Source organism: Protopterus annectens, chromosome 7.part0, assembly GCF_019279795.1.
Source record: "Protopterus annectens isolate FY-2018-M chromosome 7.part0, PAN1.0, whole genome shotgun sequence".
NCBI classification, from domain to species: domain Eukaryota; kingdom Metazoa; phylum Chordata; order Ceratodontiformes; family Protopteridae; genus Protopterus; species Protopterus annectens.
The window spans coordinates 1,206,690,814-1,206,718,351 of NC_056739.1; the positions used below are offsets into that span (position 1 = coordinate 1,206,690,814).

Here is a 27,538-nt window from a genome sequence, read left to right on the forward strand (position 1 = left end):
CAAGTGAATGTGTGTCCTCAACTTACTGCAAAGCACCTCAGATAAGATGCGGAGGGGTAAAGGTTGTAAAGACGTACAACAGAAATTTTCTTCACACAGAAATCCTGCAGCACTGTAGCAAATGAACTTCTACTCATAAATACTGTATGTCATTCGATTGTTATTTTCAAACAGCCAAATATTTTCCTAACCAAGGATAATACACGTCTTAGGACGCTGCTCCTCTTAAGGATACAGTATATTAATATACTTTCACAATTTTGCAATGAAAACTAATGCTGTTTTTTGAACAAGAAACTCTGGAGCCTAAGCAAATTAGCCAAAGCCAGATATCAGTTAAACCTAGCCACCTAGGTGAAGACCAACCACAAAGCTTTCTGAGATTTTTAACATCATTAAAGAAACATTGTTCAGTACTCTATAGAGCTAATAGTAAATTACATCACACACCCAGACCCAGAGACAATTGGCAATATACAAGCAGAAACATTCATCTTAAGCTTCACCTGCCTTGCCCTCCTATATTCTCAAATCACTAATGCACACCTACATACCACCTCAAAAAAAAAAAAAAATCCCCAAAACAGGTTATGGAGGCACTACCAAAGACCAACAGCATTAGATCGCTAGGGCCAGATAGTATACCTGCCTACTGGTCAACCTGAAACATGAGTAGTCTGATCTCCTACAAAAGCTATTCAATATCAGCCTCAAAATAAGCTTTGGGGCAGATGAATTGATGGAGGACAACAAAAGCTATTCTCTTACATAAAGGTAGGCTTCAGTAATTACAGACCCATAAGTCTGACCAGTCTCAGCTGAAAGGCTATGGAAAGGATTATTATAGAATTAATATGCAAGGATACATGTACCCTACACACTCTCTTCACAATCACATTCAGATTCATCAAGGGGAGATCCTGCCTACTTAACCTGACTGACTTCTTTGAAAACGTAACTGAAGCAACAGACAAGGGAAAAACATTACATATCCCATATCTAGGCTTCACAAAGGCATTCCACACCATCCCACACACCAGTATCACAGATAAATTCTCCCAGCTATAAGTCAATCCCTGTGTAATTCACAGTATAGCAAACTGGCTCACAAACAGAATCCAGGTAGTCAGGGTGGGTGGCTCTACCTACTCCAACAAAACTGTCACTACAGATGTACCCCAGTGTTCAGTCCTTTGGACACTCCTCTTTGGTATTTACCTCACAAAGGTCAAAACTTATGTTAAAATGTATGCAGATGATCAAGTCTGCAGACAACTACAAACTTGGCACCATCATAAACTCCCCCAGAGGACAAGATCCTCAAAGAGGGCTTGAACAAACAAATAGCAGGTGTGTCAAAAGCATGGACTAAATCATGACTCACCTTGAAACTACTACACTGACGATATATTCCCGAAAATGTATCCCATAGTTTGGGATCTGGGAACCTATGCAACAATGAACTGCTCTTTGATCACTATGTATCCACTGTTGTAAGGAAGCCCCCTTTTCATTATGCAGCTCATATCTGAAGGTATTGTGTCCAAATCAAATGATGCAATCATTCCACTGCACTTGGCACTCACTAGGACAAACACTGCGTACAATGTCCTTTTGGTATGTACCTGTCCAACTCCTTATCATAACTGAATGACCACATTAAAAAAAAATCAAAGGCCTAAGTCATAAACAAACAGACTATCTCAAAGCCTTGTGCCTCTTCCCTATGATGCAGGCTATAGAGAGACAACATCAGCCTCAAGTATGGAGCTTCAACAGATCCTGCTCTGTCAGATTCTATTACACATTTGTAAGTCCAATGGTAACACACACAACCACTCAGGGGATTTGAATTTCTTCTGAAAAGAAATAAAACATTTTACAGGGACAACATGAATCATACATAATACTACTTCTATGGAATGGTCTTCCCCTCCACATAAAATACAGTACTTATCTTACTAAATTCAAACATAATTTGGACGAAAAGATGGGTAACCACAAACTTCGGCCCCAGTTTAACTCCCCTATCCCTTATGGACAAAGGAAACATGTAAATGTTCCAACATATCTTTCATCCCATCTCTGGGTTATTTCTATGTAAAATATAAAGGCTATAAACTAGAATGGGAATGTAAAGGGCTTAAGATCCTCAAAGATCAATAGCCTAGTATGTACCCATGAGCATATTAAGTATAAAGCAGTGATATAATCCCCAGTTACTATAGTAAATAAAGAATGTGCTTGCAAGATCCAAAAGCCCCAGTGTTTATATTTAGTATTGTTTGTGGTCTTTCAGATAAGTAGGAGATGAAACTATGAATATACTCTAGATTTAACAGAACATTTAGCATTAATAATATATTAAGGTAGGACTTCCACAATGTCTGTGAACAGCTCAACAGGTTGATTAGCTCTTCTTATGTGAAAACCGAAACAAAAAAGCTAGTATAAAAGTTATTATTCGTCATAAAATTCAGCTATTAACTAGTAACTACTCTGCCTGGAAGACACAAAAGATATTTTGAAAAAAGCAATCAGAAAAGGTGAAGAAAAAACTCTGGCCATGTAGAATATTGCAACAATTTGTCAAACAGTTCAAGTTTCAGCTTTGATATAGAAGATAACTTCCAGGAATTTAAAAGAAAAAAAAAGACAAAGGCACACAGGTTTGTATAAATAAAGTGAATCACTGAAAGGATATATAAAGTTAAATAAAAAAGGGTTGAAAATAGAAGCAGCTTTATACTAGCTATTTAGAAGAGCTGAAAAAACTCCAAAAATTAGAGCCTGAACTGAAATGGAGACTGGCTGAGCACAAGACTTATTAAGCAAGAGCGGTTTTAAAAATACTGGAGTTTGAAGTTCTTAGATTTTCTCTGTACTGGGGAAACTGGAAAGAATATACAATATTAATTTTATGAAAGGCAGATAAGCAACTAGACTGGTATTCCATAGCAAGATTTGTTAACTGAGAGGTCGCATCATGTGTATGTTCCAAATATGTCCAGGAGAAGAAAATCAGTGAAAAAGAGAGTTGCTCCTGAAAAAACTGTGGCAGAAAGGAAAAGTATTAAAAATTGGGGACAGGAAAGTTGTAGAAACTGATTATTCACTGTATTCCAGGCAGAACAGAAGCAATCAGAGAACATCGGCAGGCAAGTGTAAGACTTTGCTGTATCCAACTTTCTTCAGAATTTTTTTTGACATTTTTGGATACAGAACAGGCTAATGAGGGAATAAAAATTTAGTCAACAAAGGGTGAGCCAGCAAATGGCAGAATACTGCTTCTCATTCTTCTGACAATAACAAAGCCATTAAACTTTAATATTATTCCAAAGGTAAATGCTTGAATGACAGAAAAGAATACCGCAGTTAAAGAATTGTGTGTACCCTGGACCTGAACCAGGCACTGATGTTGGAAGATCAGGAAGAAGACCAGAAACATTGTGAAATTAGTGAATAAATCGGAGACCACAAAACATCACTTCTATTAGAAACATGGATAAACATGGGAAATGTGCCTTTTCATGATGAAGTAGCTGAGAAAAGACTGGAATTTTGTTAACTGGTGTTGAACTGGTGGGTGTACTGTGAATTATATTCCCCACTTCATGTTTATTCATCAGGATACAGAATGGAGTGGAAAAAATAACCGTAAAACAGTTTTTGTTGCAATATCTATACAAAAATCATGATATAAATTGCTTGGTATAACTACAAAGATATTTTATATAGTCAGCTATGTGTGAGGTGTGTGGTCCTATCAGTGACTATTGTATATTAAAGACATTACAGCAAGAAATACATTTTCTTAGTTTTATGGTAGCCAGCTTTTATATTGCAACATTGTAGGAAAGTCATGATAGAAGACTGTTAAAATTAATATAATCCTGATCTGTTGGGATGCAAGTGTACTGATCACATTACATGTAGAGTTAGGATGATAATTTATCCTGTTACAAAGGGGGAAATCCAGAATAATATGCTTGGTTTGAGCTACAGACAAGTTTTTTTAAGAAAATAAGCTTGGAAAATATGATAAAATGATGAAAGACATGGAACACGGTCTTTTATTGCATTTCCAAAGTCAGCAGATACTTTACATTAGCAAAAACTTTCACCGAGAGATAAGAAGTCTACAGATCAATTAATCAATCATGAGAGGGTGAAATTTACAAAGATTCTTTCATGCATCAGCAAACTCAGTAGCTGTTTTTTTTTGTTTTGTTTTTTGCTTTATTACCAGCTTGAGTCTGCAGATGCAAGCAATTACCCAAATGCAGTGTGAAGATTGCCAAGTGAACTGTGCACCATACAGTGGAATTAAAATGTAAAGATACATTGTCAAGCAGTTCAGTGAAAAATAAATAAAGTCTGAAACTGTGGGAAGTGAATAAGTTACAAAAATAGCCGACTCGCAAGCAGTAGTAGTTTAATACAAGTCTACTGCTCAGTTTTATTTATTTAAAAGTAGTCAGTGCACATTTTAGCGCTAAAAGTTAATGTTTACTGATGGCATGCAAGCTGTTTTTCACAACATAGAGAGGAACAGAAATTAAAAAAAAAAATAGGTATCAATTATTTTGGGGCAGCAGTTATGGTTGCCACCTCACAGCGACAGGTTCTCCGATTTGATTCTCGGCTGGGGTGGCTTCTGTTGTGTGGAGTCTACATGTCCTCCCTGCATCTGCATGGGTTTCATCCAGGTGCTCAGGTTTCCCCCCACATCCTAGACATGCTGGAGGTGGATTAGACACTCTAAACTGGCCCTAGGTGCGAGTGTGTGTGTCTTTCTTCAGTGGAAGACCGGGTGTCAGGCTGTCAACACGACACCATAAAACTCCACTGGCAATCGTTCTACAGACTGTTGTTCCACTGTGGCGACCCCTAATGGGAAAAGCCAAAAGGAGGAGAAGAAGATAGGTAGTAATTATTTTAGGTTGGAACACTGCCAGCAACATGTGTTTTAGCATGGGCAACCTTAACTTTAGATTGCTGCACTCACAGGCATTACCTGTTGATTATGTAGGTGTCAATAATTGCTGAAATTTCTTTTTTTTACTTGGAACAAACACAAAAACCTAACAGCTACCGACTTTGCAGATGCACTAAAAAATCTTTGTAAATTTCACCCATCACACTTTTCAGCCTTATCTTGATTAATGAATTGACCTATAGACTTCTTATCTCATTTTATAAGTTACTAATATTTATTCTGATAGATGTTTAATGGCAGATCTTTTTGTTAGTTGGTTTCTTAATTAATAGTTTGGATTACTAGGTTAGCCTTAATAAGCTGTTGTTAAACTATATGTTTTAATTTGTCTCTAGCTTTTAAGTTTCATTTCTAGGGTAGCACAGTCTCAGTTTACAATATGGTGTTACGGGAGGAGGAGGATTTGGTTAAAGGAATGAGTTTAATGCTTTTACTGCTCTTAACAGAACCACCCTCTGTAACCACTTCCTTGCTCCAAATAACCTGATTATATATAAATTAATGAATGTCTTCTATGCTTTTCATTGTACTCAACTAGGATCGCTTGTTTGTGTGTTTAAAGGATATTCCATTTTTAACTCAACTGTGGACTACCTACTATTTTATTATTTGTAGTACGCATTTTAAAGTGTGAATTTTATTACTGAACTATGTTTATAACATATTTCAAGGAGTGAACTTCACACCCTCCACACTGCAAAGTTTCTGCTTGGTTTGTTTCTGACCCAGTATAGGTTACATACTGGGTTTTCTGACACTCCGAGGGATTCCACAGATTTTTCTTTTTGCAGAACATTACACAGAAAACAATGTAAATTGTACGAACAACACATGCAGTATAATCTCTTGGATAAGGAATTGGTTTTAAGAGAAGGCAGGAACTGAGCAATTTAAGTAATGTTGGATTGATGATAATTACACAAAATAATACATGTGATGTACAAAGTTTGTAACTGAGAATTTGTGGACCTGGTTTGTTTTCTTTTATATTAATGTACATTTGCCTATGAATTAAGGGATAATTCAATAAAGGTGTTAAAAAGAGAGAAATTCATATTGCAAATATCAATGCTGCAGGAGCCACATTTGGATAGAAATGAGCATGTGAATTTGACAAAGAAAATATTTCAGGGTAGGCATTCAGCAGAATATTCGGGACAAAGAAAAAGGGGAGCAATAACACTGAAATCTAGAAAGGCTCCAATAGTGACAAAAGAAAAACGACAGTAATGGTAAATGTGTGGTTGTAAAGGGATTTTGCCAGGGGTGAAAAGTTTATGTTGGTATGCATTTATATGTCACCAATAACTGCAGTACGTTTTCAGCAGGAATATTACTTATGAGTGGGGACTGGAACCTGATCTGCAAAAGTGAGGATACAACAAGAAGACCTTCAAGGGGAAATATAACAAAATAAGATAGACTTCTGAAGAAGCACGGGAGAATATCTGATATGGGAGATATGAATTTACTAGAAAGAACCCAGACAGAAGTTACAGATTTTTCCCGAAGGTGCAATAACTGGGCTAGACTAGCCAGAAGTTATATTTTATATGAACATGTGTATTTAACTGAAAGATTTGAAAAGCATCCTAAAATTATTACAGATTATGCACCAATAAAAACAAAGATAAAGGTGCAGGGTAATGAAATAAAAATGGCTTACTGGCACTTTTTTTTTTTTTTTTTTTTTTTTTTAGGAATGCATAATGGACATGATTCAAGAGTTAAGAAATAGAAATTTCTTCAAAAGGAAGAGCTAGTGAATGGGATAAAAATTAAACGAAGTTTACAAACTCAAGGATGCATCTGGTATCCCAATCACGAAAACTGTCTTTTACTTTCAAAATATGTTGCACATATCCAACATAATCCAGAAAAGGACATTTTAGTGTTGTAGAAGATTTGAAGGCAGTTTTAAATTTTTTCATGATATAAAATAAATGATAAAAAAAGGCTATAACAGCTAACTACATATCTAAATATGAACTGGTTCAGCAATCCCTGTACTTCAGTGGGCATGACAGGATGAAATATTCAGGTGCATGGATTAAAAATGATTTTATTACGGCAGCTAAAGTTATGTGAAAGAGACTAAACAAAAGGAGATACAAATATTGAGAATCTTCAAGCTCTTGATTATGGACAAGGATCATAAGACAGAAGCAGCAAAAATGTTTCCTATTCCCTTCGGTTTAACGTACAGGTCATACATATTTTTTTTTTATCAAAGACAGGAGATTCTGTAGTCTATAATTAATAAAGACTTGAAATTTTATTTGGGAGGGAAAGAAGGCAACGTGGGATAAGCGGATTCTCACCCTAGAACAAGGTGGTTTAGGATTACCTGATTTGAAGGGATGGTTTTGAGCTACACAGATGGAACCCATTTATGTATAACACAAATAAAAGGTTATAAATCAGAGAAAAAAGGGATTATAACCATCACACAGAATATTACATTTATAAAGTAGAAATTATTCTAAGTAAGTCATCAAGGGAATGGAAATGGAGATTTTACCAGTAGAAATGACTGCAAACAGGGTATAGGAAATAGGTAAGAAAAAGGTGTTTTAAGCCAAGAACAGAATCTTTTAGAATTTGCATGAAAAAGACTTTTGTGGAAGAACTGAAGAGAAGTGCTGCGAGACAAAACTATGATGGGGGACTGAAATAAAAAGTAGTAATACCAAGGAACAATAAAGAAAATAAACTCAAGGGGAAAGAAAAGAAAACTGAAAGAGGAAAAAAAGTAGAAGGAAGACGGTGGAAAACAGTGAATAATCATAATGGTAAATCAAATTAGGTACATTCTAGACAGGTAGGAAATGAAGATTAGTATTCAAGTGGATATTTTTCTTTCCACAACAACATTTTTGCTGCTTCTTGACATAATGATTTAAGTGGATAAGGTCTCTGAAATCTAGTGGCATGGGATAAAAAATTTCAGTACTCGAGTGCTAAAGTCACTAAAATGGGTCTAAGGTCTCTTGTTTTCTTGGGTACTAAGCAGAACCTCGAGATTCTTACTGGTCTTCATGTACTGGTTGGATGAATCATTTTTTCCAGCATCCTGTAAACTTGTTCCACTCAGTGGAAATTCACAGTGGCAGATCAGGAACTTTTTTTTCTACTCGATATGGGGAAGGAAAGATGGTATGGAAGAGCCTCTAGAAATTCTGTTTAGCATGTAAGAGTCATTGGTTATGTTTCAACAGGCTTGAAGGTGCAGAAGCAAGAGCCCCCCCGACTGCCTCCAAACATGCAGTAGTCAGGCAATCCCTTCAGGGGCACTGAAAGGGCTTTTCAGTACAGGGTCCAGGAAAGTCCTGGTTATGCAGTCCATCTCTGCCTCCAGGGTGGCGTCCATTATTGCTATCTTCTCCTCTGTCATTAAGGGATCTATTTGCCAGGAGTTACCTGGTTAAGAATTCTGTGATTTTCTGAACTGCATCGTCTTTCAGCCTTTCTAAATCCTAGAGTAGGAATCTCTGGGGCATGGAGAAGTGAATGCCTACTGGAGATACGGTCTTACCATCCCGTTGATTCCTAGTCAGATTTTTTTACTTTAGGTCCAAACATGGTGAACCAGTCAAAGAGGGCATTAATGAAAGACATCCTGAAGATGTCTGCAAATTCTCAGAGACATCCTGGAATGCCAAAGAATGGTAATGCCAGTGACTGCTGCCTTTGCCATGCTGTCAGCTGCACTGGAAAGCAGTTGCAGAGCTATGTTGGAGGGAGACTGGAGGGTAGAAAGCTGGGAGTCCACTGTCTTTTGAACATCCACAGGTAAAATACCTGATGGAGACCTGGAAATATCCTTAGTCGGGGGTCTCTGAAATCTAGTGGCATGGGATAAATAATTTCAGTACTACAGTGCTAAAGTCACTAAAGCATATGTCCATTTCCCAAAACAGACCATATCTCTAGACACCCTATTAGGGGATGGACTGAGGAACTTTCTTCAGATGATTCATTCTTTGTGGCTGCCACAACTATCTTATCCACAGGTGGACCTCTGCTCTAGTGTCTCCTGTCTGTGGGCGCTGCTAGAATCCTACTGGTTTTCTTAGGGATGGGTTCCACCAAATCAGATTCCTTCATGCCAGTTGTGACATCAATGAGTGGGTCAACAGGCATTACCACCCAAGACAAAGATCAGCTGGAACCAAAGGCTTACAGGAACACAGACCATCTGTGGATAATCCCCCCTCTGCTTCATCAATTCAAGGATCTTGCTGAAGATGATGCCTTTTGAGGTAAATCTAGTGGAGCCTTCTCCTTCATCCAAATCTGTATTTTTGGTGACGGACTCTGGGGAAGAGTCTAAGTGCTTTTGCTTGCATGCCTGTTTACTGTGAACCTTTCCTGGGGAAGAATCAGAGGCTTCTGAAATCAGATGGGAGTTTATATAGCAGGTTGCCTCGGAAGCATTTGGAAATTAAATCAGAAGGGAATTTATATAGCCGGTTGCCTGGGAAGCCTGTGAAACCAACTGTACCTGTCTAACAGAAGGATTAGAAGCAGAAGCAGACTCCCGTCAGGGTTCAGATGTAGTCAACCTGGATGAAAGCACCTCTTCCCTCGGCACTGAAAAGGACCCATTTGAAAACCTTGAAGGCAGAGAATGCCATCTGCCCCACTGGCACCCCCATGCCCCGATACAGAAAAGAAACCTTGGAACCAAGGGGTCTCAATCCTGAGACAGTTCTCTGTGCCAAGCTGTCGAGCTCCAATGCACAGAAAGAAAGAGACTACTACGAATGCTTCAAAGTCAGCCCATCTCATAGAGCCACACAGCCAAAACTTTGTCTCCTAGACACTTCTGGATCAGAACACAAGAGGGAACCTGTCAGAGTCAAATTAATTTAAATTACCAGCTCCAGCAACAGGGCAGATCATGTTCAAGACAACTGGTGTGGAGGAACAGGCAGTTCCAGATAAGATACAGGGAGGGGGTAGATGGCCCAACACTTGGTACACTCCCAGAAGACAGTATGAAGAGAACCCCAAAGCTGGAGCTGCATTCTAAGGAACTTTCTCATCATTCTGTCGACATCCTGTTCGGACAGACTTCTCTATGACCAAGACAATGATGCCACTGATGGTGGTCTAGAATACCTTCCTTACTGATGGATAGCTGAGTGCAGTCTAGGACTCATTAGATCAGTGGAGAATCTGTACAGGAGTAGGAGACGTGTGGAACTGAGAAACTGTCAGCTCCAAATATCTTGGCACCTTGGGTTCCAATGCTGAAACTAATTTCAGGTCTGGGTAATGCTTGCTGGACATCTTGGAGTCCAATTTTTCCTTTTCTTTCAACTTTTATTTAACTCTGTCTTGCTTAATGTTCTCAAGCTCCTTCTCATAATCTCTCTCTCTTATCCTTGGTACAAGACGATTAGGCAGTAGAGGTAGGAGAAGGGATGGCAGACCCTGTTGGAGGAGGAAGGAGTCCCATTACTATTAATTTCTCCCTTTTAGTCTGCAAGGTGCAGGAGATGAAATCGGAACAAGCCTGACATGGAGTGTCAAAGAGGGCAGCTGCCAAACAATACACATAAGAAGTTTAGGTCCTGGGGTTTTAACTTGTGCCCACACTCTGCACAGTTCTTAAAGCCTTGATTGTCAGCCATTATTGAAAAGCACAACACACATACACACAGGTTAGAACTATGGCTGAATTACTGTAACTATTTCACTATCACTAATCTACAGCTATAACAAAGCCTAATGAAATACATAATAAAAACAAGCACAACACACTTCTCTATGAAGAATTCTAACTGCACTAAACACCAATATACATTAACATAACACTAAACTAATCACACCTTCTAACCTAAACTATCTAATAATCCTAACACTGTACAAATTCTAAATTGTGAAGAAGAGAGAAAGACCATCTCTCAGTAAAGGAGGGATAGGGGAATAGAAGCCAACAACTTCTAAATTAGCACTCAAAAGGATGCAGCAGTAACAGCCCTCAATGGCAAAGCCAAACACTTCAGGTAGCAAACAAGATCTGAGATACTAAGATGGAGTTCAGGGAATTATTGGTAGGGGGAAGAGTCACAGTCCTGGAACCAAGGAGCTTCAAATTTGGTGCTGAGGTCAGATCTACAACTCCTAGTTGAATCAGATGAAAACAGACAACACTGAATCAGAGGATAAGCATATAAAAGGATTTTGGGATGGTGCAGAAAAACAGCAGCCATCACACTTCTTTTATTTTCAAGCAGAAGAACTGTTACCAGTTGCACTGGACACAACAATTTCAACTCTATGGTCAAGCCTGAAGTCATGCTGACAATCAGAAATCATCCTGCAGCTATGCAAATTAGTACAGCCGTGACATTCTCCATAGGTAAGAGTATGACCATATTTAAAAATTAAAAACATCAAAATTTAGTCCAACCTAATGCAAAATTTAGCTATGCTGGATCCTGTCTTCGTTGCAATATTTCTACTAATCTTATCAATTACAACTGTGAAGGAATTCCATCAGCTGCCAGAATGCACAGTGCTTATACAGTTCACTCAAGTTTTTTTTTTTTTTTAAACTTTCAAGACTTATTCTCCATCAAGATTGTTGCTATCAGACCTGCCTTGCTGTCCTTAAACCCCAGCTTATGTTTAAACACAACCGAAGAAGTAACAATGTTCCCGATTACTGAAACAAGGGACTTTTCCATTAGCCTTGAAAGAAGTCAGTGAAATCCCTATACTCAAGGAATCGATATTTGATCCCAATATAAACTTGATAACTTCCACCCAGTCTCATCCCTTCCCATTCCTTGGTAAAGTCACTGAGAAAGTGATACAGTGCAACCTCAAATCCATCTCTGAAATAATGGACTCATGGATCCATATCCATCTGGATTTCACTCTCACAATAAAGAATCTGCCTTCACTTGGGTGGTAAATTCTCTATTGATAACAAGAGGAAAGCATCTTTATTCAGTTTTGGTCTTCCTGGATCTCTTAACTGCATTGGACACTACTGCGCAGGACAGTTTGAATCTTTTAAGTTGTACTGTGGCCCACACTCTATGGTCTTAGACTGGTATGCATCTCATTCCTCAGCTATGGAGGCCCACAGGGTTCTTAAGACCACTAATGTTCACACTGCATATGCTTCCATTAGGAGGAGGGGATTAACATACCGTGTTATGTGGATGGCACCCAAATTTTCCTCTTTTCTAGAGGACAAAATTACAAGCATGTCTCCTCCATTTGGCAATCCTGAAGTCGTATACTGATGACTTTCTTATAACTGGTTGAAAACGAACACGTCTAAAACTGAGGCCATGGCAATTCATGCTACCCTGAAGACGTTTTCTGCCCAATCACCTCCAAACTATATTTTTATGATGGGAGCAAGGTTCAATTTGTTGGAAAGGTACATAATTTTGGTGTTGTCTTAAGCCTACAGGCTGATTTTCCAAAACCAGGTGTCAGGTGTTAAGTTTTCATGTTTTCATTCACGAAACACATCTAAGACCAAGCACATTTTATCTCAAGCTGATCTTTCAGCAGTAGTTCATGCCTTGGTTTCATTACACCTGGATTACTGCAATGTCCTCGACTAGTCTACAGTTGGTATAGAACTCTACTGACAAGTTACTAGCCTGTACATATTCTTACCAACATATTGCTACTGTACTGCAAAGATCTACACTGTCTGATACTGCTTGTTTGGTAGGATTATTTATAAAGTTATGGTGTTTTGGTATATTTGTGCTTGTATGAATATCGATCGTCCTGTTAGCTGAACAAAAATTAATGGTGCCACATACTCCAATTAGGGTACTACACTCAACCATTCTGGGGCTGTTGGCTGTTCCATGGGTACAGCTTGAGAGGTCAGACATGGATGATTACTATGTGCAGATTTCAAACTATCCATTTATATTCATTTTGTTGTGATTATTTATAATTGTAACTGGTATTTTGTGTAAAAACACCTAACTTAAGTTGAATCCCGTTAACTAAGCTGTTGGATCTAATCTTTTAGGTCATAGAGGAAATGTGTACTTCAAGTCTCAAAAGGATGAAATGGCATTCTGAAAGTAATTGGTTATCAGCAATAATAAGGGCACACAGTGTTTGTGCACCCTGAGGCAAGAAATGAGGGCATGCTTTTTCGAATACTGACTTATAAACAAATTCCACCCGCCTTTATAAAGGGCCATTTGACTTTTAAGATATTCTGCTTACTCTTAATTCTTTGTTCCCTATAGCACTGAAGGTTGTTTTGCTTACTTTTTGTTCCATCATACTCAAGGTCTGACACTATCTTTTAAAACAGCTACCATGTAGCATCCCTTTTGGTCATCATTTAATATTCCTATTCATCCAGGGCGAAATATTGTGCTTCATTCCATAGCTTGATAAACCAGCTGCTGTGTCACTAAACTTTTAATAGTTATAAAACAGGCAACTGTGTCCTCGATTGAGGAGACCTAAAATATTTTAAACATAAAAAAATATAAGAAATTAAAACATCTTTCAGTGTTACTGCTACAAAAGTTTCAATATTTAAAACTAGAATATCAGTAAAAACTACCTCTCTATTTTATTACAGATTGCCAGAATGGAACATTTCACCGTTCTTAAAACTGCATAAACAGTGTGTGTGTGTGTGTGTGTGTGTGTGTGTGTGTGTGTGTGTGTGTAAACAGAATATATGAATATATATAAAACTGTATACACACATACGCACTTTTGTTCTGTACTGTAGAATGGTGAAAGTTGGGGTTCTTAACCAAAATGCTCGATCTGTAAAAATAGCATTCCAGCTGTAAAACACTAAAGTCTCCTTACCAAAAGGCACTAGGACTGCTCAACAGTTACAACTTTCCCAGCCTGTTTTATATTATCTATCCCCTGTCTCCCATTCTTGCACCATGTCAAAAGTATCACGGAGACAAAGGCAAACAGAGGAGGATAGGATAAAAAGGATGTACCTCACAAGACACTTCCAACAGCTGGAAAGACCACAAAAGTACCTCACCAAGAGGATTACTGGTCTCAAACATATGTCATATGCAGCCCAACTGAAAAAACTCCAGCTGTACTCAGTGGCATATTGCTTACTCAGAGGTGATCTCTGCCTGACTTACAAAGCCATGTCCAACTCAGAATTGATGGACATGCTCCACCTAAAGAAATCCAAGTCACTGTGAGCCACGCGCTCTAGTGAGCTAAACTTCACCACAACAATAAACAGAAAATGCTGGATTGATAGATTCCTGTCACAGAGACTCCCCATGCTTTGGAACAAAATTCCACATTACATCAGGCAGAGCCCCTCACTAATGCTCTTCAAGAGAAACCTTGACGAGTGGATGGGTAACAGAAAATAGTCCCCTGGGATCACTTCATTGGCTCTGCTTGACAGAGGATCAGTTAATTAATCAATGGGATGGCGAAAGCCGACACACTCTGGCTAGGCTTACAAATGCCCTCGGGCAGATAGCCTAGTACCTACCTATGAACCTATAAAAACCTTTGGAAGTCAGAGCTCTATTAATGGATCTAGCATTAATGCAACTACTTACAACTTTTAAATCTGGTGTGGCACAGGTCTGGCTGCAGGACATACAGAGAAGAGTATCCAACTGGGCCTCCTGGGAAAGTTTCCCTTAGTTATTGTGGCTCCAAAGGAAGACCTAGGCCCAGAAGTCCAATCTGTAAAGCTTCAGAAATGTAAGCAGGGAATGCCAAGTTGCTGCAGCACAAACATTAGCAAAGGCAGCAATGCAGAAAAATGTCACAGCTATCAACACTGCATCTAACAATACTTTTGGAATTACCCAAAATGTGGACTACCTAAAAGGAACTAGTTTATTAACAAAAAAAAAAAAAAAAAACAACACACACACAAACCATAACACTTTTACCACCTCTCCACAGCAGGGGCAGGAGTGTGCCTTCCCTTGTTTGCTGATCCACCACACTACCACCATGCTGTCCTTTCATTCTAACATCTGTACAATAGCAAGATTAAAATGCCTTGATCTTTAGCAATACTGCCATCCCTTCTTCCACACTGAGGTGCAGTGCAGTCTCCTGTATAGCTTACAGGTTCTGGAGAGTGTTCTTACAACTACAAACCTCAGCCATCTAAAAGAGAAAACAATTATATCTACAGAGGCTGATGGAATTGGATCAAAAAGAGCTTCTCTACAAGGACAATGTATGGGGAAAACCACCACCTGGTGTTTCATCTGTGCCTGAAAAACTTTTGACTGTGACCTGGGTGGGGGTGGGGGGTCCTTGTCCAGTACTAGCAAAGGGCCATGCCTTGGGCCCAACTGCACTCTTTCAAGATCTAATGAAAACACTCTAATATGGTACTTTGCATAACGAACCACCTGTAGAGTGGTAGACAAAAGACTGTGTAGCAGCTAACAGGCCCAGGAGGTGTTTTAAGATGAAAAGGCCCAGGCCCAGGAGGTGTTTTAAGATGAAAAGGCCCAACATATCCTTGCTTCAATAAATACCAGTAGATAAAAATCAGATGAAATGGGAATTTAAGTTCACAGCAATTCCAGGAGTAGAAAAACTGCAGCAAATACACATTCTGCTGTACAACTCCGGAAATAAACACTAGATCCTAATCATCCAGACAGGGGATGATTTTCATTCCTTTTGACACGAGATAGGTGGTGACCACTGACATGGACTTGGGAAAGTTGCAGTCAGGCTAAATCAGAATGCTTGAAATTAGTAGTGCGTGGCTTCTGTGTGAAAGGGCAAGAACCTTCTGGATTGCCATTCTACCCAGTATGGGGGAAAGCATCCTAAAGATTCAAAATGCACATCTGATCTCTTCTAGACACACAAGGGAGGACAGAATGAAGGGCGACCATGCAAAAATCCCCTTTGGCAATGAAGATACTAAGCACCATAAATGCAGAAATAGCCCAAAGTCCTGAGAGTTCTTTGTCATTAAAAAGAATCTAAAAAAATAGTTGTGCCTCTGACACCCCACTCTAGAGAGACATCTTGGACAGCCATGCTCTGAAGGACATCCAGCACAGTGCCTCCTACCTGAGCTAATTGGTAAGAAAGGAATGCCTGGTAAGGACTACTGTGACAGAAATGGAGATTAAGAGAAGACCAAGTAATATACCTGACTTAATATCTACATGTTTATGCCTATGTAATGACAGCAACCCAAAAAGGGGCAGTCATGGAGCATCAACAATAGCAGAGGTGAATGGGCAAAACTGAAGGTTGCTGAAAGCTGATATGGGATTACCTGCAGTTTTCTAGGGATCAAAGACACTACAAGAGATGCAAGAACTTAACACCTACAAATACAAAATGTTCTGCAGGGACATACATTGATGATGAAGAGCTCGAACAGCTGACGGTAGAAATCCACTAAGGCCAGGTTCGATGCCAACATAGTAATCTTTGACATCAAAGCCAACAATCCTATCATCTAGAACCCAATGTCAACAGCATCAACCCTAGATGTCAATCTCACAGAAAGTACAGTTTTGTACCTACCATAAATGTAGATGTTAGAGTGTATATACTGCTGCAGTCATTACACCTGGGTTATCCTGCCATCAGGTGGTTCCCCAGTCGGCCTGAGTTTCAAAGTCTTGGTCCGGCGTCGGTTGCCGTCGCCTCCTCCCTGACGTCAGTGCGACAGGGGTATATAAGATGCAGCCGACACCATTTTCTTCAGTTTTTCTTGCCCCAGATGTCAGTTGCCCCCAAAAAGGTAGGCAATTCAAATTGCTAATAAAACATACATAGGAAAAGCAATCAACAACTTTCAGATACCAGCAAATACTCCCCATAGGTAGTAAAGGGTAGAAGGCATAGGTATGTACCAGCAAGTAAGAGGGGAAGGAGACAGGGTAACCTGGACTGCAGCAGTGTATACACTTGAACATTACATTTATGGTAGGTACAAAACTGTACTATGTTCATCGTGTTACACTGCTGCAGTCATTACACTTGGGTAGAATCTCAAAGCTGAGGTAAGGTGCCTGGTACTATAAGGCATTAGGGGTGGCTATAAGGCCCTGCAGCACTGCAGTGGCGAAGCCAGCTCTGGATTTAGAGTATAGGGGCAGATGGTAATGCTTGATGAAGGTATGTACAGAACTCCAAGTTGCTGCTTCCAAAATGTCCTTGGCAGGTACTCCTTTGAGGTAGGCAGTTGAAGTGGCTGTTGCCCTGGTGGAGTGAGATCTAATCCTGTTAGGTACAGGTTTCCCATGGTGTGTATAGCAGAAATGTATACAGTGTCCTATCCATTTTGAAATAGTCCATTTTGAAATGGCTTTCCCTGTGCTCCTGCACCATATGCTACCAATAATTGCTCAGATTTTCTGAAAGCTTTGGTTTTGTCCAAGTAGAAGCGTAAATAAGAAGTTATGTACCTACCATAACGTTCCATGTTAGTTGTCTTCTTTGATGGGTTGAGAGTCACTTTTACCAGCTCGAGGCAGCCCCATATCCCATGATGCAAGGCGGTAAGTACCCAGATCTCGTTTGTTGACAAAGGGCAATAACACCAAGCATGAAATACTTCCCAAAGGAAGAAGAAACTTACAGATGGAAAAAGGACCAGGTCTGAATGGTCTTTAGCATAATAGTTTCTTATACAAGGTCTGTCCAGGCCAGGGAAGAGAAGACAACTAACATGGTCATTAAGTTGTCAATCTCGCCTTCATTCTTGCTTGATGGGACGTCCTAGCACCTCTATCCTGGGTGGCTCAATGGAACAAACTCTTGAGGACTGTAGAGCCAAAACTGGCTCTGTCCCTGGAGGCCAAGTCCAATTTGTAATGGGAAACAAAAGTGTGAGGAGTAGCCCAAGTGGCCGCTGCACAAATAGTGTCCAAAGGAAGTCTAGCTTGAAAAGCTGTAGAAGTAGCTAAACTCCTAGTTGAATGTGCTTTAGGGTTTTGAGCACAGCTGTTTTCCCCTGAGCGTATGAATTTCAGTGATGACCGAAGAAAGCCATCTGGACAAAGTCACTTTAGAAACAGGAAGGCCTTTTTATTATCATAGGAAACAAAAAGTTGATCAGATTTTCTAAATTTTTTTGTTCTGTCCAAATAATATCTAAGTTGACGATGGACATCAAGATAATGTAGCTTTTGTTCAGCTCTGTCTGAATAGTTAGGGAAAAATACCGGAGATCAATGGAATGATTCAAATTGTTCTTCCTTAGGTAAAAAGGTTGGGTTAGTTCTCAAAGATACTCTGTCTTTGTGAAAAACCAAATAGGGGAGCATGAAGTTCAGACACCCTCCTGGCAGATGTAATAGCCACTAGAAATAACGTTTTCCAAGAAAGATATTTCAGGGAACAAGAAACAGCTGGCTCGAAGGGGGGGAAGAATCAAGGATGTCAGCACTAAATTTAGATCCCACTGAGGAGGAGGATTCCTGATTGGAGGTTTTAGTAGGAAAATTCCTTTCAAGAAGGCCCTGCAGAGCCTATGGGACATAATATTATGATCTGCTATCCCGACATGAAAGTTGGAAATAGCAGCCAATTGAACTCTGACTGTGGAAGAAGAGGAGCCTGCATGAAAAATCTCTGCTAAGAAGTCCAGAACTGCCTGAACAGGGGGATCAATATTTTGGGCCAAATCCTCCTATGATGTCTCTAACTGGGTTAGAGATCAAAGGAAGCCTGGCTAAGGAAGGAAGTGGAGCAACCATGCTGTGAGGTTGAGAGAAGGGATTGACCGGTGCAGCTGACGGTGAATCAGAAGATCTGGCACTGGGTCCAGATGCCACGGCTGCACCAAAAGGTGACGATGGAGGAACGGAAACCAAACTTGTCGAGGCCAGTAAGGGGCAATGAGAATCAATTTGGCTCTCAAAATGGTAGCTTTCTGGATCACCTGAGGGATCAGAGGAAATGGAGGGAAGGCATAAAGAAGTCCCTGGGGCCAATCCTGGGTCAGAGCGTCTCTGGGGATGGCCTGATAGAGGGAAGAGGCTGAAGAAGTCTGGACATTTGCTGTTTTGGGGAGTAGCAAAAGATTGGATTACCCCATTCCAGAAAAATCTCTTCTGCTATAGATTGCTTGAGAGACCACTCGTGAGGCATGAGGATAGCTCTGCTCAATCTGTCCGCTATAATGTTGGTTTTCCCAGCGTTGCTACCAGAAACCGATGAGAGGAGATCGCCCATTGCCAAAGTCTGAGCGCTTCTCGACACAAGGGGTAGGACTTGGTTCCGCCCTGTTTGTTGATATACCAAACTACAGACATGTTTGTCTGGCACTGCTCTCATCTCCAGGACATTTATGTGCAGATGGTACATGAACCATCCTGCCCTGATAATGACCCCCACCCGATCAGGGAGGCATCCATGGTGACAGTGGCTGCACCTGCCTTGGTGAACCTGAGGCGATGTGATCCACCAAGCAAGATGCTCTTTGCATGTCTGTGTCACCAGAATCTGGGCTGGTATGACCACTGTGTGAACAGCATCCACTGAAGAAGGCGCATGTAGAATCGAGCCAGGGAAGAAGAGTAATGGCCGCAGCCATGAGACCTAATACCTTTAGAACCATTCTGGCCTGTATTTTCTTGCTGGCCAGAATGATCCTGACATGAGTCTGAATGTCTGAAACTCTTTGTTCTGTAAGGGTAGCTGACATCCGAACAGTGTTTAAGTTTGCGCCTATGAAGGTAATAGACTGGCAGGGCGATACGGATGACTTGTTGATTGAGATGCCCAAATGAGAACAAAGGTCTATTGTGTAATCCGCTGATGCCTGGTGGTGGCTGACAGGAGCCAGTCGGAAACACCTGGAATCCTTGGCGTCTCAGGTGAGCCGTGACCACTGCCATGCATTTGGTGAACACTCTGGGGGCTGTAGTGAGACCAAAGGGCAGGGCTCTGAACTGGAAATGACTGGACCCCAGCCGAAGCGGAGAAATCTCCTGGGAATTTTGATGTGATCCTGAAGATCTATTGAGCACATCCAGTTGTCCTTCTGTAAGAAGGGCAGAATTGACTGAAGAGTGACCATTCGAATCTTGTCTTCCTGACAGACTTGTTGAGTCTGCTGAGATCCAATATTGGTCTCCAGTCTCCCGTCTTTTGGGGACCAAACTCTGAATGGTCTATTGTAACTAGCTGAATGGCTCTTTTGCAGTAGTTTTGCGATTTCTAACTCTGCAATGTCCCTTAGACCGGGTGGTACATCTGGAAGGGAATTTGAGGGAAAGGACTTTCCTCGAAAGGAATTATGTAACCCTTGGATATGATCGACTGTACCCATCTGTCTTGAGTGAGGGAATGCCAGGCTTCTGGGTACAGTGATAATCTTCCCGACTGCCTCCAAGGAGGGACAGCCGGGCAACACCTCAGGGATGCTGAAAGGGCTTGTCAGGCTCCCTGTTTCCCTGGTTCTTGGACCCCTCTGCCTCTACCCCTCTGCCTCTAGGGGTAAACTGACCACGTGAATCCGGCATGACTCCTTGGGATTCTGGAACCACATCTTCCCACCCTTCTGTCCTTTGGGATAAGGCCTAGAAGGGGTGGAAAACGGACTCCAACAGCAGAAAGAGTCTTGACCTGGTCAAGGTTTCCTTCACCTGAGGGCCAAACAAAGCTGACCCATCAATCCAGGCTTGGCGTCTAAGAGCCACACCTGTGCCTCCATCCGCAGCATAAGATATTAGCCATGGAGGAGTTTGCAATGGAATTGAGGGTTCCTAGCTGAGAAGCAATTTTTCTTGAGCCTGCAGCTGTAGGATCCTGAACTACTTCTCCCAGCTCCTTCAGGATATCCCTTTGGAGTCTGGTGAAGTGACATAGGTAATTCACATCCGCTTACCGTACCTATCCATGGTCCTAGAGTCCTTATTAGGAGGATGGAAGGATCTGCAAGTTCCTTTTTGGTGGCCGCAGCCACCACCATGGCATCACACCCTTAGTAAGGAATTGTTTGTCACTGATAAATTTTGAAGGCCTCCTAGGGACTGGCTCTACAGAGTCAGGAGCTGCCCATACTTCGTGCAATCACCTGCAAGGAGGTGGAGGGCCGAGATCCAAACGCCTCTAGGTATACTGACTCATCCTCAGAGGGATTGTTGGTGGGCCAGTTTCCCCTCTGTTTCAGAAGTTCTAGGATGTCTGAGAAGGAGACATCCTCAGAGATCCCTCTGACTCATCAAAGTCAGTATCCAGTGACAGACCGGGGAGTCTACATGCTCCCTCTTACAAGTCTTCTTCCTAGGAGGATCTCCATCAGGAGAATCCGAGGATCTCTGGGTCCTGTAGCAAGAGAAGTGGCAGAGATGTCAACAGGTACTAAACAGACTGCTGACTGATACCAGTGGCCAGTACACTCTTCATCTCCCAGGCAGGTCTGCCACTCACCCCTCGGAGGAGACCATGGAAGCCCGACCACGAATCCCTCTAAGGAAGGTCTCAAGAGGAGATAAGAGTAGAGGCTGAAGGAACAGAAGGGGTATCAGCAGTAACCATTCGACTCCAACTCCAAGCTCTGGGGTAGAGTTGAAGGAGGAACTTGTGGACCAACAATCGTCTGTTGAGACGGACTGTGTAACATTTGGGCCAGTACCTGTGACTTGAGTAATCTACTGACCACTCTCTCTAGGACATGATCTGACAACCTGGATGACCTTGAAGATACCTCTTCCTGGAATGAGCCATTACAGCCACCAAAGTAGAGCGGTCGGAGCCGACACCGATGCCTGTGCCACATGGGTGCACCGATAGCCATCGGTGCGAAGGCTGTCAAGCTAGAATCGGCTCCAGCCAGAGGCTTAGATACAGAAGCCTGGGCCTTGGAAGGTTTTACTGATTTTGGTGGAGCCGACTTAGCGGAGAGCCCTCCGCTTAAGAAGTAAGAATCAGTTTGTTGCAGGACTCTCTGGCTGGTGACAAATAGCACAGGAGTCCTGCAGGTGAAGAGGCATCTTCTGACAGCACGAGTCACACTTCTTAAAACCTGAGACCCTCTCCTTTGACATGGTGCCGAAAAAACACACACACACACACACCAGTCAAAATTAAGTTAAATAAAATACCAAAGGGTATTCTATAAACCAACACACACACCCTAACAGGGGGGGGATGGGATAGGGAAAAGATTGACTAACAAAATAAATTAAAGGAGACAGGGAATTTCTGTCAGAAAGGGTACAAATTAAACTTAAAAACTATCAATAAAAGGTTTTTGACTAAAAAGGGGCTTAAATATCACAAAAGTGAACAACTTACCAGGAGCTGGTAAAAAGAAGACCTCCTAAGCGAAAACGAGATCTGCATCATGGGATATGGGGCTGCCTCGAGCTGGTAAAAGTGACTGAACCCATCAAGCAAGAATGAATTGACAACTTAACATGTACAGTTTTGTACCTACCATAAATGTAGATGTCCGAACAGGATAGCATCTGCAGTCCTTACAAATGGGTTGTCCTGTCGTCAGGCAGCCCTTCGGTCGGCCGGATTCCAAAGTCTGGGTCTGGCCTCGGCTGGTGTCGCACTTCACCCGACGTCATCACTGCTGGTCTTTGGGTATAAAGGCATCAGACAACGCCATTTTCCTCAGTGTTTCTTGCCCCAGATGCCACTTGCCCTCTTGGATAGCTAAATTTTTGGATAAATGCCAATGTTTCCAAAAAGTAGAAGGCAAACACAAAAAATAAGCATGTATGTACATATATACAAAGAAATACACCATAAGAAATCCCCCCCCCAGCTAGCTATTAGGTGGGCAAATACCCTAGGAATACCACAGAGGGGAAGGAGGGTGGATAATCCTGACTGCAGATGCTATCCTGTTCGGACATCTACATTTATGGTAGGTACAAAACTGTACTATGTCCTTCAAGGATGCATCTGCAGTCCTTACAAATGGGTAGAATACCATAGCCAAACTAGGGGAGGAGGAAGAAGAAATTATGGTGTAGTTAGGATCCCTTGCAAAACAGCAGTGGCAAACCCTGCTCGGGATCTAGAGTACAGAGGTAAGTTATAATGCTTGGCAAATGTATGCACGGAGGTCCAAGTAGCAGCCTCTATAATGTCCTTGGTAGCCACTCCTCGTAAGAAAGCTGTGGTAGTGGCTGTAGCCCTTGTAGAGTGAGGCCTTATGTTCTGTGGAATTTGCTTTCCATGGTAGGAGTAACAGAATCTTATGCAATTTCCTATCCACTTGGAGATTGTCTGTTTGGAAATTGCTTTTCCTTCCCTTCCTGTTGCATATGCTACTAGAAGCTGGTCAGTTTTTCTATTGCCCTTGGTTCTGTCCAGGTAGTAGCGAACTGTCTATGTACATCCAAGGTATGTAGCAGTCTTTCCCCCCTGTTCTGTGGATTGGGAAAGAAGGTAGGTAGGTGGATTGCCTGGTTTAGAGACACACTGGATACCACCTTAGGCATAAATGTAGGATTAGTTCTCATGGACACTCTATCTTGATGGAAGATTAGGAAGGGTTGTACTGCCATTAAAGCCTGTAGTTCAAACCCTTCTTGCTGAAGTAATTGCCAGCAGGAAAGCAGTTTTCCAGGATAGGTGTTGAAGATCTGCTGTTGCTGCTGGTTCGAATGGAGAGAGTGTCAATTTTTCTAGCACAAAGTTCAAGTCCCATGCTGGTAATGGTGGTTTCCTAGGAGGTTTTACATTCTTAATTCCTCTCAGAAACTGCCTGAGTAGAGGATGTGAGAAGACAGGGGGATCGAGGCTGTATTCTGCAGAAATAGCTGATGCATGTATTTTGATGGAGGAATAGGACAGGCCTGTATGGAGAAGCTCTGCCAAATACTCCAGGATGTTGGCAATATCTACCTTTGACCCATCTTTCCTCTTTCAGTACTCCAAATGACAAACCTTTTCCATTTTCCTGCATAGTTCCTTCTTGTTGAAGGTCTGCGGGCCTCAAGGATAATGTCTTTAACCCTTTGGGATAAATCTGGGTTAGTTGCTCTTATGTAATGTTCCAGGCAGTCAGTTGCAGAGTTTTCAGGTTTGGATGCAGGATGTTGTAGTCGCTCTGAGTTAACATCAATGGAATCAGGGGTAGTGTCCACGTTTCCCCCAGAGACATTCTCCTCAGTAATGGATACCAATGTTGTCTTGGCCAATTTGGAGCTATCAGAATTATCCTTGGACGTTCCTCTTTGATTTTCAGTAGTACCTTGTGCATCAAAGGAAGAGGTGGAAATGCATATGCTGTCAGGCCTTTCCAACTGAAGGATAGAGAGTCCACCTTCCAAGCAAGTGGGTGGTATGTCCTTGTGCAGAATTTCTTGAGCTGGTGATTGAGTGGGGATGCGAATAGGTCTATTTGTGGCATTCCCCATTTCTTTGTGATGGCCTTGAAGATGTCCGGGTGTAGCATCCATTCGTGAGCATCCGAGGTAGTTCTGCTTAACATGTCTGCTAGGATGTTTTCTTTTCCCGGTACAAATATTGCCTGTAACTGAATGTTGCAACTCAGAGCCATATTCCATAGGTCCAGAGCCATTCGGCATAGGGGGTATGAATGAGTGCCTCCCTGTTTGTTGATGTACCACATGACTGTGGTGTTGTCTGTCCTTATCATCAATTGGCCTTCTTTGAGGAATGGTCTGAAATTCTGGATTGCTAGTTTTACTGCCAGCATTTCTTTTTGATTTATGTGCAGGTGCAGCTGATCTGGAGTCCATAAGCCTTGAATGCACTTGTCCAGCATGTGGGCCCCCCAACCGAGGTCTGAGGCGTCCGTTGTGATGGTTTGGCTTGGTTGAATGCTGTGGAAGGACAAACCTGGGTTTGACTGGCATGCCTGAGCCCACCATAGGAACTCTTGTTTCAGGCATGGAATTAGTGGTATTTCTGTTTCTAAGCTGTGCCTGTGTTGAGGCCATAAATTCTTTAGGTACCACTGTAGCTTTCTCATATGTAGTCTGGCATGGGGGACCAGGATTATGCAGGATGCCATGAAGCCCAAGGCCTGCAGTACTTTCCTTGCTGTTAGTTTGTTCTGCTTTGTTAATGCCAAGAAGTAAGGTGGAAGATGTTCTTGTTTTTCTGCAGTTAGGAATGCCATCTGTTTTACTGTGTCCAATTCTGCACCCAAGAATGTTCTTGTTTGGGATGGAATCAGTCTTGACTTTTTTAAATTGACTGTGTATCCCAGGACTTGTAGTAAACAAATGACTCTTTGCAAGTCTTGTGTCAGCTTGTTTTTGTTGTCCGCTTGTATCAGGCAGTCGTCCAGGTATGGATAAATTTGGATTCCCTGAAGCCTGCAATGATCGATTACTGATGCCAGGCATTTCGTGAACACTCTGGGCGCAGTAGATAAGCCAAAAGGCAATGCTGAGAATTGATAATGCTCTGATCCTGCAAGAAATCTGAGGTATCTTCTGCAATTTGGTTGTATGGGGACGTGCAGGTATGCCTCCTTGAGATCTAGAGTTACCAGCCAATACTCCTTGCCCAGCATGGGAAGAAGTTGCTGTAGGGTCAGCATTTTGAATTTTGGAACAATGATGAATGTGTTTAAAGCGGACAGGTCGAGAATAGGTCTCCAACTTTTCTCTTTTCTTGGTACTAGGAAGAGTCTGGAGTAAAATCCCTTGCCCTGTTCTGTAGGTGGTACCCTTTCCACAGCTCTCATCTTTGTTAACTGAGCTATTTGTTTTAGAGCTTCTGTCTTTTGATTTGGTGGTAGGTTTGGCATTCCTCTTTTTACTGGTAAAGTGTGGAAATGAAACCTGTAGCCTTGGTCTATAGTTTGCAAAATCCACTTGTCTCTTGTGATATAGTGGCAGTTTTTTGAAAATAAGGCTAACTTTCCGCCTAAGGTTGCTGCTATTTGTTCCCTGGTAGGCGGTGTCAGAGCCAAGTCACTGTGATTGTCCTGTTGCAGTGGTAGTGGTTGTATCTGTGCCTCGTTGGTTATTGCCTTGCCACTGGCGTCCCCTGTAGGCACCTCCTCTGGATTGATTTCTGCCCCTTGAACGCCTATTCCTGCCTCTCTGAGTTTTAGAGGAGTCTGGAAAGGACCAATTTTTGGAAGGCCAGTTCCTGCTAAACCTTGGGGCTGAACCTGTAAGAAATCTTTAACTGTTTGTACAGATTTTGCCTTCTCTTCCATTTTCTTCATTACCTGTTGGGCAGGAGAACCAAATAGACTGACCTTATCCATAGGAGCATCTAATAGCTTTGCTTTAACATAATCCGGCAAGACCTGTTCTTTCAACCATGCATGCCTTCTTATAACTGTGCCAGTCATGGCTGATCTAAATGAAGCCTCCAGTGCATCATAGCCACATTTTAAAGAATGGTTACTAACCTGCTGAATGTTATTCACCATTTCTAGAACAAATTTCTTATCTAAAGAATCATCGGAGGACAGTTTCTTAGTTAACTGATCAAGCATAAACTCTTGGTATTGGATCATATGAAACTGACAGTTCAAAGCTCTAGCTGAGAGAGTAGCAGAGGTGTATACTTTTTTACCCCATCTCTCTAAGGACCTGGATTCCCTTTCAGAAGGGAGAGGGTTGTTCGCTGAGGTCGAAGCTACTGCCTTAGGCCCCTGGGAGATAGTGTCAGGATCTGCAAAAGGAGCCTTGTATAAGTGGTGATGAGTGTCCGGGACCCTGTAAAACCTATCGGGCTTAGCAGGGGCTGGAGGTAAAGTATCAGGAGCAGTGCAAGCATCATTAAATGCATCATCCACAACAGGGAGAACTGGAGGTATAGCTAAAGGCCTATGTTGCGGTAAGTGTAAAAAGGTCCTAAGCCTTTTCCTAGAATCTGAGAAATCTTGTCCCTGCCATTGGAATTGCTCTCTCATGGCATGTAAGGTTTCCCCAAAAGAAAATTCCTCTGGTGGAGAGGCAGAAGGAATCGATTCTTCAGCATCGGAATCTTCATAAGTGGAAAAAGGAGCCTCTGGATGGTCTGTATTGTCTGTATCATCAGAAGAGAGTCATCTGAGGACACTGGCTCAGGGGGCTCTGCTCTAGGTCTCTTTTCTGGAGGTTGAGAGGCCCTGTCTGGGTGAGATTGGGATCCCCTTATTAAAGAGATGAGATCCTCTGCCAGAGTAAGCATTTGGGAACTGGAACTGGGCCTGTGAGAGCGGGGCTTAACCGGCACAGACTTAGCAGTTTTGGCTGCTTTAGCCCTGGCAAAGGCCTTTATAGACATGGCTGCAGGAGGCCTAGCTGCACCACGTGCTGGGGTAGAGACATCCAAAGGGATGGTGTCCGATAATTCTTGAGAAACCACAGTAGTAGGCAAAACTTCAGAGGCCGATTCAACTAGGGTAGAAGGGGCCTCGGTAGTAGTCATGGATTCGGCTGAAGATTGACCCGGTTGCTCGGTTTCGGCCGAAACAGAGACACTCGCGGTTTGCTTAACCGTGGTTTCGGCCGAAACCGCGGACCGCGAGTGTCGGTCCTTTTCTTTGCGTTTCTTAACAATTTGAGTAGTCGGAGGATCCGACGGCATAATGTACGCAAAATCTGAGCCGAAAAACTATTCAGCAAACTCCGACGCCTAAGCGTT

At 41.9% G+C, this 27,538-nt stretch overlaps 1 protein-coding gene across 1 annotated transcript in view; it reads right to left on the reverse strand.

The window, feature by feature from the left end:
• The window catches only part of IREB2 (iron responsive element binding protein 2), a 2,086,845-nt gene that overhangs the window by 1,998,622 nt on the left and 60,685 nt on the right, over positions 1–27,538 (reverse strand). The window lies entirely within an intron of this gene.